The sequence below is a fragment of the Cygnus olor genome, chromosome 17, assembly GCF_009769625.2.
Source record: "Cygnus olor isolate bCygOlo1 chromosome 17, bCygOlo1.pri.v2, whole genome shotgun sequence".
Lineage (NCBI taxonomy): Eukaryota > Metazoa > Chordata > Aves > Anseriformes > Anatidae > Cygnus > Cygnus olor.
In genome coordinates this window covers 6,970,984-6,980,445 of record NC_049185.1, presented here as the reverse complement: position 1 = coordinate 6,980,445, position 9,462 = coordinate 6,970,984, and the positions used below count along the sequence as shown (strand labels likewise).

Sequence of the window (9,462 nt, the reverse complement as noted above, 5' to 3'; positions counted from 1 at the left end):
CTGTGGTACTCCCGGTGTAATTTAGCTTTGAAAGGCTCTTTGGCTCCACGGTCAACAGTGACAGAAAAGTTGTGAAGGATGTTTTATCAATCTTTATAGCTGGACTGACAGCAGCACAGCTCTCTAAGAAGGTCACAAGTAATACAGCTTTTCTCTCCCGGCCGGGTGCCACAGGCAGGTGATGCTTTGCTTCCCCTGAGCAAGTTTGGGAGCAGCCGGGGCCTCGCCGCCGCCCGGCCCTCAGCGAGCCCCCTCACACCTACGGCGGGAGGGGAGCGGCGGCGCTGCGCCCCAACGCGGACAGCGCATGCGCGCCCCCCCTCCCGCCATCAGCGGGGCATCACGTGGGTGCTCGGCGCTCCTCTGCGTCTGCCTGGTCCCCGGGCGGCAGGCCGAGCCGGCAGAGGATCGCCGAGTCATCGCTGTGCCGCTGCCCCACCCCTCCCCTCCCGGTGAGAGACTGGGGGGGGGGATCGCCGCGGGGGGGGGCCCGGCGCGGCCGGTGGAGGGGGGGGGTTAGGGGCAGTGCGTCTGCGCGGGGGCGTCGCCATGGCAACGCCTCGCGCCCGGCGCGTGAGGTGAGGTGAGGGGCTGCGGGCCCGGCGGGGCGCTGAGGCGGCTGCCTCAGGGGTGCCCCGCGCACCTCAGGGAACGCCTCGCCTCAGCAAGCCGTAAGCGGCCCGGCCGGCTGGAAGAAGGGGGGGTTGTGTAACCGTAACGCATCGTCTGTGGGCTGCTGCACAGCCAAACCCGGCTTTGTGGCCAGAAAAAGGAGCGTTACTGAGGTGTTTAACGGCACGCGGCGGTGAGGGGAGCGCGGCCTGCCGCGCATGGAAACCGGCCCTGCCCCGGGGAGCCTTGCTCTGGGGTCGTTTTCTTACGTGCTCCAACGCCCTTCAGTTGAAAGCTTTTGCTAAAGTAATCCGTGGTATTGTTATTTAATACGACATACAGTAATACGAAAAAATAATACGCTATTTATCGCCTGGATAGAGTGCTGCTCAGCGTGGTCTGGTCTCATAGCTGGCCCTACTGTGAGCTGAAGGTCAGGCTGGAGGCCTCCTGACATCCCTCCCATCCAGAGTGACCCGAGGCTTTTATATTTAATACATCATCATTTCGTAGTGCAAACTTTAATTCAGAGACAGCCTGCATAAATCTACAGAACTAGCTTTTTATAAACAGGTTTGACTACAGTCCCTGAGGTTTTATTTTGCTTACTATCAGAAAAGAGTGGAAATCTTGCCTTAATGGATTTTTCACATATTGCTTCGTTGAAGGGGAAAGAAAAAAAAATCAACACCGTTCATTAGTCTTTGCATAGTACCTAGCCTGGGTGTGCTGCTCCTCATTCACTGAGGGGCAGCACCAGTATTTTCAGGTTTTGGGTAGCAGGCTTTATTTGCTTTTGCTCCCTCTACTGGCAGCCCGATTCTGCCGCGAATTATCGCAAATTCATGAAGTACGTGGGATGTAGTCTGTTACAGATATTTTCAGCATGGGCACTTTGTGTTCTGTGAAGCTTTTTGTGGGCCTAGCTGTATGTAATCTTGCAGATAGCTGAAACTTGAATTCTTTTATTATACATTTTTCTTCTCAGTAGTGGTGGTTGTTTGAAATGAAGCAAATTTATAAAACTCCATTATATGCCACTTTACGATAGAAAATCAACCAATGCCCAGATGCAATAACTTCATTTTGAAATGACAAGGTAAAAAAACAGACAAGGCATTTTCTAGTGCTCTAGAAAAAATAAAGGACATGAGAGATCAAAATCACTGGGTAACTTCAGCTCTCTTTCTGCAAGTTGTTTGAAGAGCATTTCTGCATGCTGTTTAGTACAGTTTCTTTGTGACCTGTCATTCATATAAAGCTCCCTCCACCAAACCTCAGTTTTAGCAGTATTTCCCTGAGTCTTTTAGAGTGGGCTCTGTGACTGGGAAGCATTTCATTAATAATTCGCCTTGTCTGCGTAAGTTACATGGAATGCAGAGGATGTTTTATTTCTTTCTAACTAAATTTCTATATTTTAAAGAAACTATTGGCATAACTTATTCTTGTTTTTTTAACTTGCTTGTGTTTTTTAATTATTCCTGTTAACATTTTTATTGACTTGCAGGTAAGCTTGTTTTTTCTTGTTCGTGTAAAATATCCTGTGATCAGGAAATCTAACTTGGTTTGTTCTGGCTCAGATGTATCATTATCAGTTATACAGATTCTGCAGATGGAAATTATGTTTGTGCATGCACTGGAATAGCTGCCAGCTTCTAATTTCAAATAGTCTGGTGTTGGTTAATTGGTGTAAAGATTTTTTTTTTAAGTATTAGAATTGCATACAGCATTAGAATGTGAAAGTACTAAGGAGCAGATCTGTTGACTTAGTATGTACCTTTCCTGAATCTATTGATCATTTTAGAATGCATCAAGTTTCTTTTTGCAATGCAGCCCTTAACTACTGACCCTTGTATGTTCTTACATTCGAAAGAAACGTCTGTTGGCTCCATATCCTATTGTACATCTGGCTATATTATGTTTTGTGTTTGCATACCTTTTATTTTTCGTTTGAGCACTATTTCTCTGCAAGCTCAGCTGTAACAACATAACATTTCGTTGGAATAGTAAGAACTGGAAATCAGTCAGTTGTAGCTAATTAGCATATATGGGGAAGCTAATGCTGAAGATTCTCGTTTACCGATTTGTTGTCTGTGAAACGTTGTCTTCATTGCAGAAAATAGCTACTGTGACTACTCTTATATAATAAATTGTTTTGTTGTAGATAGGTTGGATTATAGATCTATGTTAGATTTCTGAGGTTGTGAAGACAAATTTAGTAATAATTAAAAAATGGTTGAACTTTCCTTTCTGAATACCTTTTCTAAGTTGTGGTACTGATACGTTACTTCTGTACAAACTTGAACCTCAGCACAATATTGCATGCTTGTGGGTATGTATTATAAAGAGAAAAGGTCAGCTTAGTGGCCGTAGTAGCACTTGGATCCAAAAAAAAAAAAAATGAGTGTGGATGAATTTGTTTTCTTTGTATGAATGCAGTTTAACTCACTAGAATATACTTGGTAGTACAAATGAAGGGTTTCAAATTAGTAATAGCTTGAAAACTTCTTTAAATACTGGTGTTTTTTTTTGAAAATACTGGTCTCTGTGGAGCAGTAAAAGTGATCACAAAGCAACGAGAAAGAAAGAAATCTGCAAAAAAACCTGCACAATTTTTGCCCAAGCAAAACAGCTCCCTTTTGAGCCTTGTGCTGGCACAGTTGTATAATAAAAAGTGGACTCTTTGCTTTTCCTGAGCAATATACATATATATGTATTTCACAACAGTAATGAATGTACTTCCTATGGTACATTTTAATTATATGCAGCTAATGATGGGATAGCTCATCTTTTCCAGCATTGTTTCAATGGCATTTATGACTTGGTGTACGTGTTCTTATGTTGTGGAATTATTTGAAAGAGCTGGTACTTTGAGGGATGTCAGGTTTGCTGTGCTGAGAAAAGTGACTCATTAAACAATAGGTGCTTGTTATCAAAAGTAGATTGTAGGTCACGTTTAGGTGACAAATGTTACAGAGTCCGCAGATTTACTTAAAGGGGTATTACTGGATATCATTTAAAAAGGCATATGTCAGCCTTGACAGTTTCCAGACCACTAAGCTGGAGAATCCGGGCTGTGTCGTGATTCAGAAGCATTTAAAATATGAATCAGTCTCTTCTGCATCTAAAAAGTGGAAGTTACAGGGAAAACCACTGTAAATGGATTTACCAGCACTGCTCTTCAGAGAAACTTAGAATTGTTATATCACACTAAGCAAATTAGGAGTCTTAGGAGCAAAAAATCTTCTAGTCAGCAAATTAACTCTCTCACGATTTATTTTTAAAGGTCAGAATGTGACTGTTAGAGTCAAAAAAAAAATGTACAGGAAAACCTTCCCAGGTGATATTCAACCCTGTCTTAAACCTCTGAGTTTGCAGTGTTAAGTTTTCCAGAGCTACTGGGCAAATGTTGGGTGTAAGGTAAAGCTGAGCAGGAACTGTTTGAAAAGAAATGTAGAACAGAGGCAGGTTTTGTTGTTATTGTTGTTTTGTTTTTAAGCTTATTTGATTTAGGGAAGGGAAGGATTCTGCTTTAAAATGTACCAGATAGGAATCTTAGGACAGATTTTTCACACTCAAACAGCTGGAGCAGCTGTATATTCCCCACTGAAATGAAAATGCTACACTTCAAGATTTAGAAAGGTAAAAAGTGTGACGAGAGCATTAAATAGAAGGGCCATATGATACCAAAATTTAGCTCTGTGTTTATTATAAAGAAAATCCTAGTTGTAGAAGGGAAAAAATGAACTTGTTCCACCACTTTCTTTTTTTCCTCAGGAGAAAACACAGAATATATCCTAGGTAATAAATCTGTTTTATGGCTCACATGAGAAAGGGTGGAGAAACTCCCATTATTTTCTTCCCAGAAATTGAAATGCACATGAGCTAACATGGGAGACACTGGGATTTTCATCCAACAAATGCACAGCTGGCTTCTGCTTTTATTATTTTTCTAAGCCTAATCATTTTTCATTTGATTAGCTGGTGGCTGACAAAACTATCACTTGCTCAGTGTTTTGTATATTTAGTAGACTAGGTGTGATGCAAAAAAGATATAGTAATACATACCCAGAAGCATAGCTCAACTTGTTCAGTTGGTGAGGAATTTCTATGTCCCTCTCCCTAAAATGCAAGTTTCTATCATCAGATTTTCAGTTTGAGTATCGAAAAAGTAACTGCTTGAGAACTAGAGACAGGAGAATTGTATAAGCATTTAAGACTTTTTTTTTTTAATTCACATTATAAAATTGCAGGATGCTCTATGCATATAAATAGATCAGCAGGAATCAGTTGGAAGTCCACAGGGCCAATTTTGCCATGAGAAAATGGTGAGATGATTTGAGGAAGGAAAGTCCTAGTTAGTGCTAGGCGGTGGGGGAAGACGAGCTGCAAACAAGGATTTCAGTGTTCACAGGGTGAGTTGTGCTTTATTGGATCTGTAGGTTTTGCAGAATGCAATTTTGGAGAAGACCTGTGGACACACTGGGGGAGGGAAAAAAAAAGCACAATGAGACAGAGTGGTAAAGTGAGCACGCACGTAGATGTGGGAGAATAGGAGGCAAGTGGGAGTGAGGTTGTGCTGAGCCATGACCGCGCCTGGGGTTGTAGGCAAAGCCCTGGATTCTCAGTTTGAAATCAGGAGGGAGAACAGCCTATCGCAAAACTCCTTCTGCGTGTTCTGCAGGATCAGGAAAACACATTAAAGAGCCCAGTATCCTGGTCCATTTTGTGCTGGCCGTTTATACCAGGGGCAAACCAGACTGGCTAGTTCTGAATTGGTGCTCTTGGTATTTAACGTGCTACGCTGTGTCAGGGCTCGTTATCTTTGTTGTTCTGGGCAAGGCAACGCTGATACCTTCCCTAAGTAAGAAGAGAAAGAAGAACAGAGTTTTATCCCAGATTGGTAGGTCTGTGTTGTCCAAGTGTTTGGTGTGTTTCTAATTGTTATTGTCAAAAATTCCAAAACAACTTGACTTGTTCTGGGGGCAGGAGAAGATGTGGTCTATCTGCTTCCACTTCAATATTTTGTGGTGTCTTCTCTGTTTTTGATTTGTAGGCATTTATAAATGGTAGATGTTCAGAACCATGTTAGATATTTTAAGTGAAATGAACTTGAAGTTCATTAGAAATCTTGTAGAAGAAAACTTCAGCCTAATTTGAGGTCAGTTCTGTGGTTTTTTTTTATATCGTGGTTGGCTGGGGAAGGAATGATTGAATGATTTTGTCAGGATTGGTAGAACCTACGTACCGTGTATCTACATTCTGACCTGGTTCCGTTGTACCCGCTGAATAATCGTTGATTAGTTCAAGCTCTGTAACCAGAAGATTATGGCTATGCTGAATGCCATGAACCAATATATTTTCACAGTTAAGGAAAATGGCCTTAATGGAAAAATACGAGACTACTGAAGTGTCAGTAAAGCATCATGGGAGCTCTTTTTTGGATATATCTCCCTCAGAGACTACGGATCAGAGTAGTTGGTGTATGGCACTGCTTGGGACATGGAAATGCATGAGCCTGTATCCGTGGTGACTTGCTCCTGTTGGGTCTTGCCCACCGCAGCGACTCCTGTAGCAGTCTCTGCAGAGGAGGTGCCATCACGCAGCCAGCTTTGCTGCCCTATTTCCACGCAGCCTGCCATGTTGGGATTTACATCTCTGGCCTGCCAGTTTAGCCATCTGATCTAATACATTTTCTCTCCTGCAATGGGCCTATGTGACTGAAGCTGTGCTTTGACTCCTAACACCTGCGTTAGGCCCTCAGATTCCTTCATCCTCTGACATACGAGGTGCAACCACATTGGCTTCTGGCTGGGGGAGCTGCCCCTGAGTGCCTGGAGGCAAAGCATCCCTGGCGTGCAGCTGGGCACCTGCTGGTTAGCAGCGGCCCTTGGAGCCGAGGTGGCCTGCCATGCACCGTTTGTGAGCAAAGCCCCGTGGTCTGCCTTTTGCACTCTGATCCCATGTCCCAGGTGCCAAGGGCTCGCTACCAAGCTGCAAGTAGGTTGCAGAGAGGGAGAGAGCTCTGGTGTTGTGTTGTGTAAATGTGTGATGCAGTCTTAGGTACAGAAATGTTTCTGGCCTGGTACTGTTACACAGTGTTTATGTTCCTTGCGTGAGATTTGACAGGTCTGCTGTTGGTAACAGCTTGACCTTACTGAACAAGACTCAAATTTGAGAATAATTGGGAACATGCGAAACATTCAGGACTTTTTCATTTCTTCTTCTTTTTTCTAGTTTGTTTAGGCCCCCCACCTTTCACTTCAACAATTGAGGGTGTTGGTTACTTCCTCCTGTGTTTATGTAAGAAAAGCTTTTTATAGTTCATTTTTCCAGTTGGCCTATGTACTTCCTCCACGGCAGCCTAACACATCATTCTTCTTACTCCCTCCCAGCCACTGAAGCTAATGGAAGACTTTTTTTTTTTTTAATTATAAAAATGGGGCTGTGGGATTGGAAGTGGTATTTATTCCTACTTGGAAATGTGTTTTTTGACAAACTGTATTTTGTTATTAGTAAAGGGAAAGCATGGAAGGTAGCAAAGAATAATCAGCCATGTTTTGTTTACAGGACATTTAGTTTGAACTGGACATTTCCAGATCGGTTTTTGTTCATCTGTAAATCTACTTAGAAAAACAAGAGTTTGTCAGAAACATGAGTGGAAGTGGGCTGCATTCTGTTTTTTGACAAAAGTTTCTTAATGCAATGCCAAATGTAAAGAATTTTTCGGTATAATCCATCCCAACTTATGCAAGGCATGCAGGAGGGGTGAAGGCACTGTAGGAGCTCCACATCTGCCCATGATTTTCTCCTGTCTGGATGTGTCTTGCACACCAACAGCACTTGAGCCTTGCAAACCAGGATCTGTGCTGGATGTCTTCTGAAAGGCACATCATTTGCACCAAAATGGGAGAAGGTGGCCTGGCCACTTCCCCTTCACTGTTCTCCAAGGCATCACTGCTCAGGACCGCATGCACTTCGTCCTGCTTAAGGACAGTGCCGCATCTGGTTTACCAGGGCTTTACTCCTGCTTGCAAAAGTTTTTATCACCATTTGTCCAGGACTGTTATTTAGCCCCCAAATAGAATTATTAATATTTAATACTACAGTATTTTTCCCCCTCTGTGACAGACAGCTTACTGAGAATATCTACTGGGAATATCCTTAATTTCCTATAGTTTGGATGCTATTTCTCAATAAAGGTTATGTTTTGGAACTCATTTTACAATTAAAATATTTTTGTTTGTCAAATACAATCTTGAAAGGTTTTCCAACACTAATAAAGATAACCTTCGTCCGTCAGTAGAGATACGTGTGCAGATGTAGACCCTGTCTAGAATAAGTTTAATTTGAGGTAGACTGAACTATCTCACTGCTTCAGTTCTTTAATATTGTTAGTCTCTATATAAGCCTTTGTTTTTCCCAAATGACTAGTTTTAAAGTGACATGGTAACTGACATACATGGGACAGGAATTCACTTTTTCTTCAGCCATAAACTATCCACCAGCTGCACTACAAACTAGCAGCAAAAAAAAAATAGATCTGAGAGATGCAGAGCCTGGACCTGAGAATCCTTGCACCTTAAATCTCATGTCTCACCCTGGGACATTTAACATCCTGACAGGTCATTTAGCCCCTCTTGGATTGTCTGATTACTCTACGGAAATAACATCTTAAAGGCACTTGCCTATTTTATTGCTCCATTGCTTATTTTATTGCTCCATTGCTAAATTATTGAAATCAACAGTTAGCATTTAATTACAGTTATTTTAGGCCATAAATATTGCATAGTGGCTGATGATGTAATTGGGCATTTTATAATACCTTCTATTTTAAAAATAAAGGCAAAATCTCTGAAATTCATGTCTTCATGCTTGTGCCCATTAAATGTGGTTATCATTATCTAGTGACGACATATGTTCTTCCTAACTAGGATTCTCTTCTCTTTCATGCCGATACTATCTTCGTGCTAGATTATTCCTGTCCCTAGAAGCACCTCGGGGCAGGAGTGGGAAACGAATGTGTCCCATATGGCTGCTTTGGGCAGCAGGTTTGGGTCTGGGGAGGAAGGAAAGGAGAGGCAATGGGGTCTTCATGCCTGATCCTTCCCTCGCTATGAGCAGGGCACGCAGAGGTGGGGAGCAGGGCCATGCCTTCCTGTACTACGGAGCTAGCTAGGAGTGTTGTGGGAGTACATTTCATTCAGAACGGGTGAAATTATTTGTTCTCCCATGAAAGAGGAAGGGAGCCAGGGAGGAACGGTGTCTCTGAGTCACCCGTTCTTCCTGGAGCGCCTCCTGGGGTGGTGCCACTACATGCAGCCCGATACAAGACTGAGCCTGAAGGCTTGAACTAGCTGATTGCAAATATTTTACAGAAGTCTTATTTTCTGGTAATTACTTTAATATGATTCAGTGTCTTCTCTTTTGTCTGATCTTGTTGATGAGCCTTCATGCCTGATCCTCCCCCACTGCTGTGGGAGCCCAGCAAGCCTTCCCACACCATCTGTACCATTCCTGCTCTGTTTCTCCTCTTCTTTCAGTGGCGGCAAGCGGGTACATTGGAGCATCGTTGGCAGTGTTGCTGCTTAATACAGTGGACCTTGTAGTTTCTTGAAGTTTCTGTCTTGTAGAAAAATGACTGATCCTGGACCTGGTCTTGCAAACCTGGTCTTAGAGCTTCTAAGCCCCCTCAGATGCTATGGGTAGAGTGGTTTGCAGACTTGGGGTCATGGTACTCTTTGCCAGTTGACATTCATTGTTATAGCCTGAAATGAGAGCTCCTGTGGAAACCTGGCGCTTTGCTCCTGAGGCAAGTGTGTATGAACTGAGTCCAAAGCACCCAGTGTT

The 9,462-nt window shown here is 43.0% G+C and overlaps 1 protein-coding gene across 6 annotated transcripts in view; it reads left to right on the top strand.

The window, feature by feature from the left end:
- The first annotated feature begins 319 nt into the window (after positions 1-319).
- GNB1L (G protein subunit beta 1 like) overlaps positions 320-9,462 on the top strand; it is a 41,713-nt gene continuing 32,570 nt past the window's right edge. For 2 of the 6 annotated variants that reach the window (XM_040576688.1, XM_040576683.1), the window contains exon 1: positions 320-452. The gene's annotated coding sequence lies outside the window, so the exon portion shown is untranslated. Of the gene's footprint in view, positions 453-622; positions 919-9,462 lie in introns of those variants that run through there. The other 4 variants (XM_040576690.1, XM_040576687.1, XM_040576689.1 and 1 more) reach the window with 4 other exon arrangements.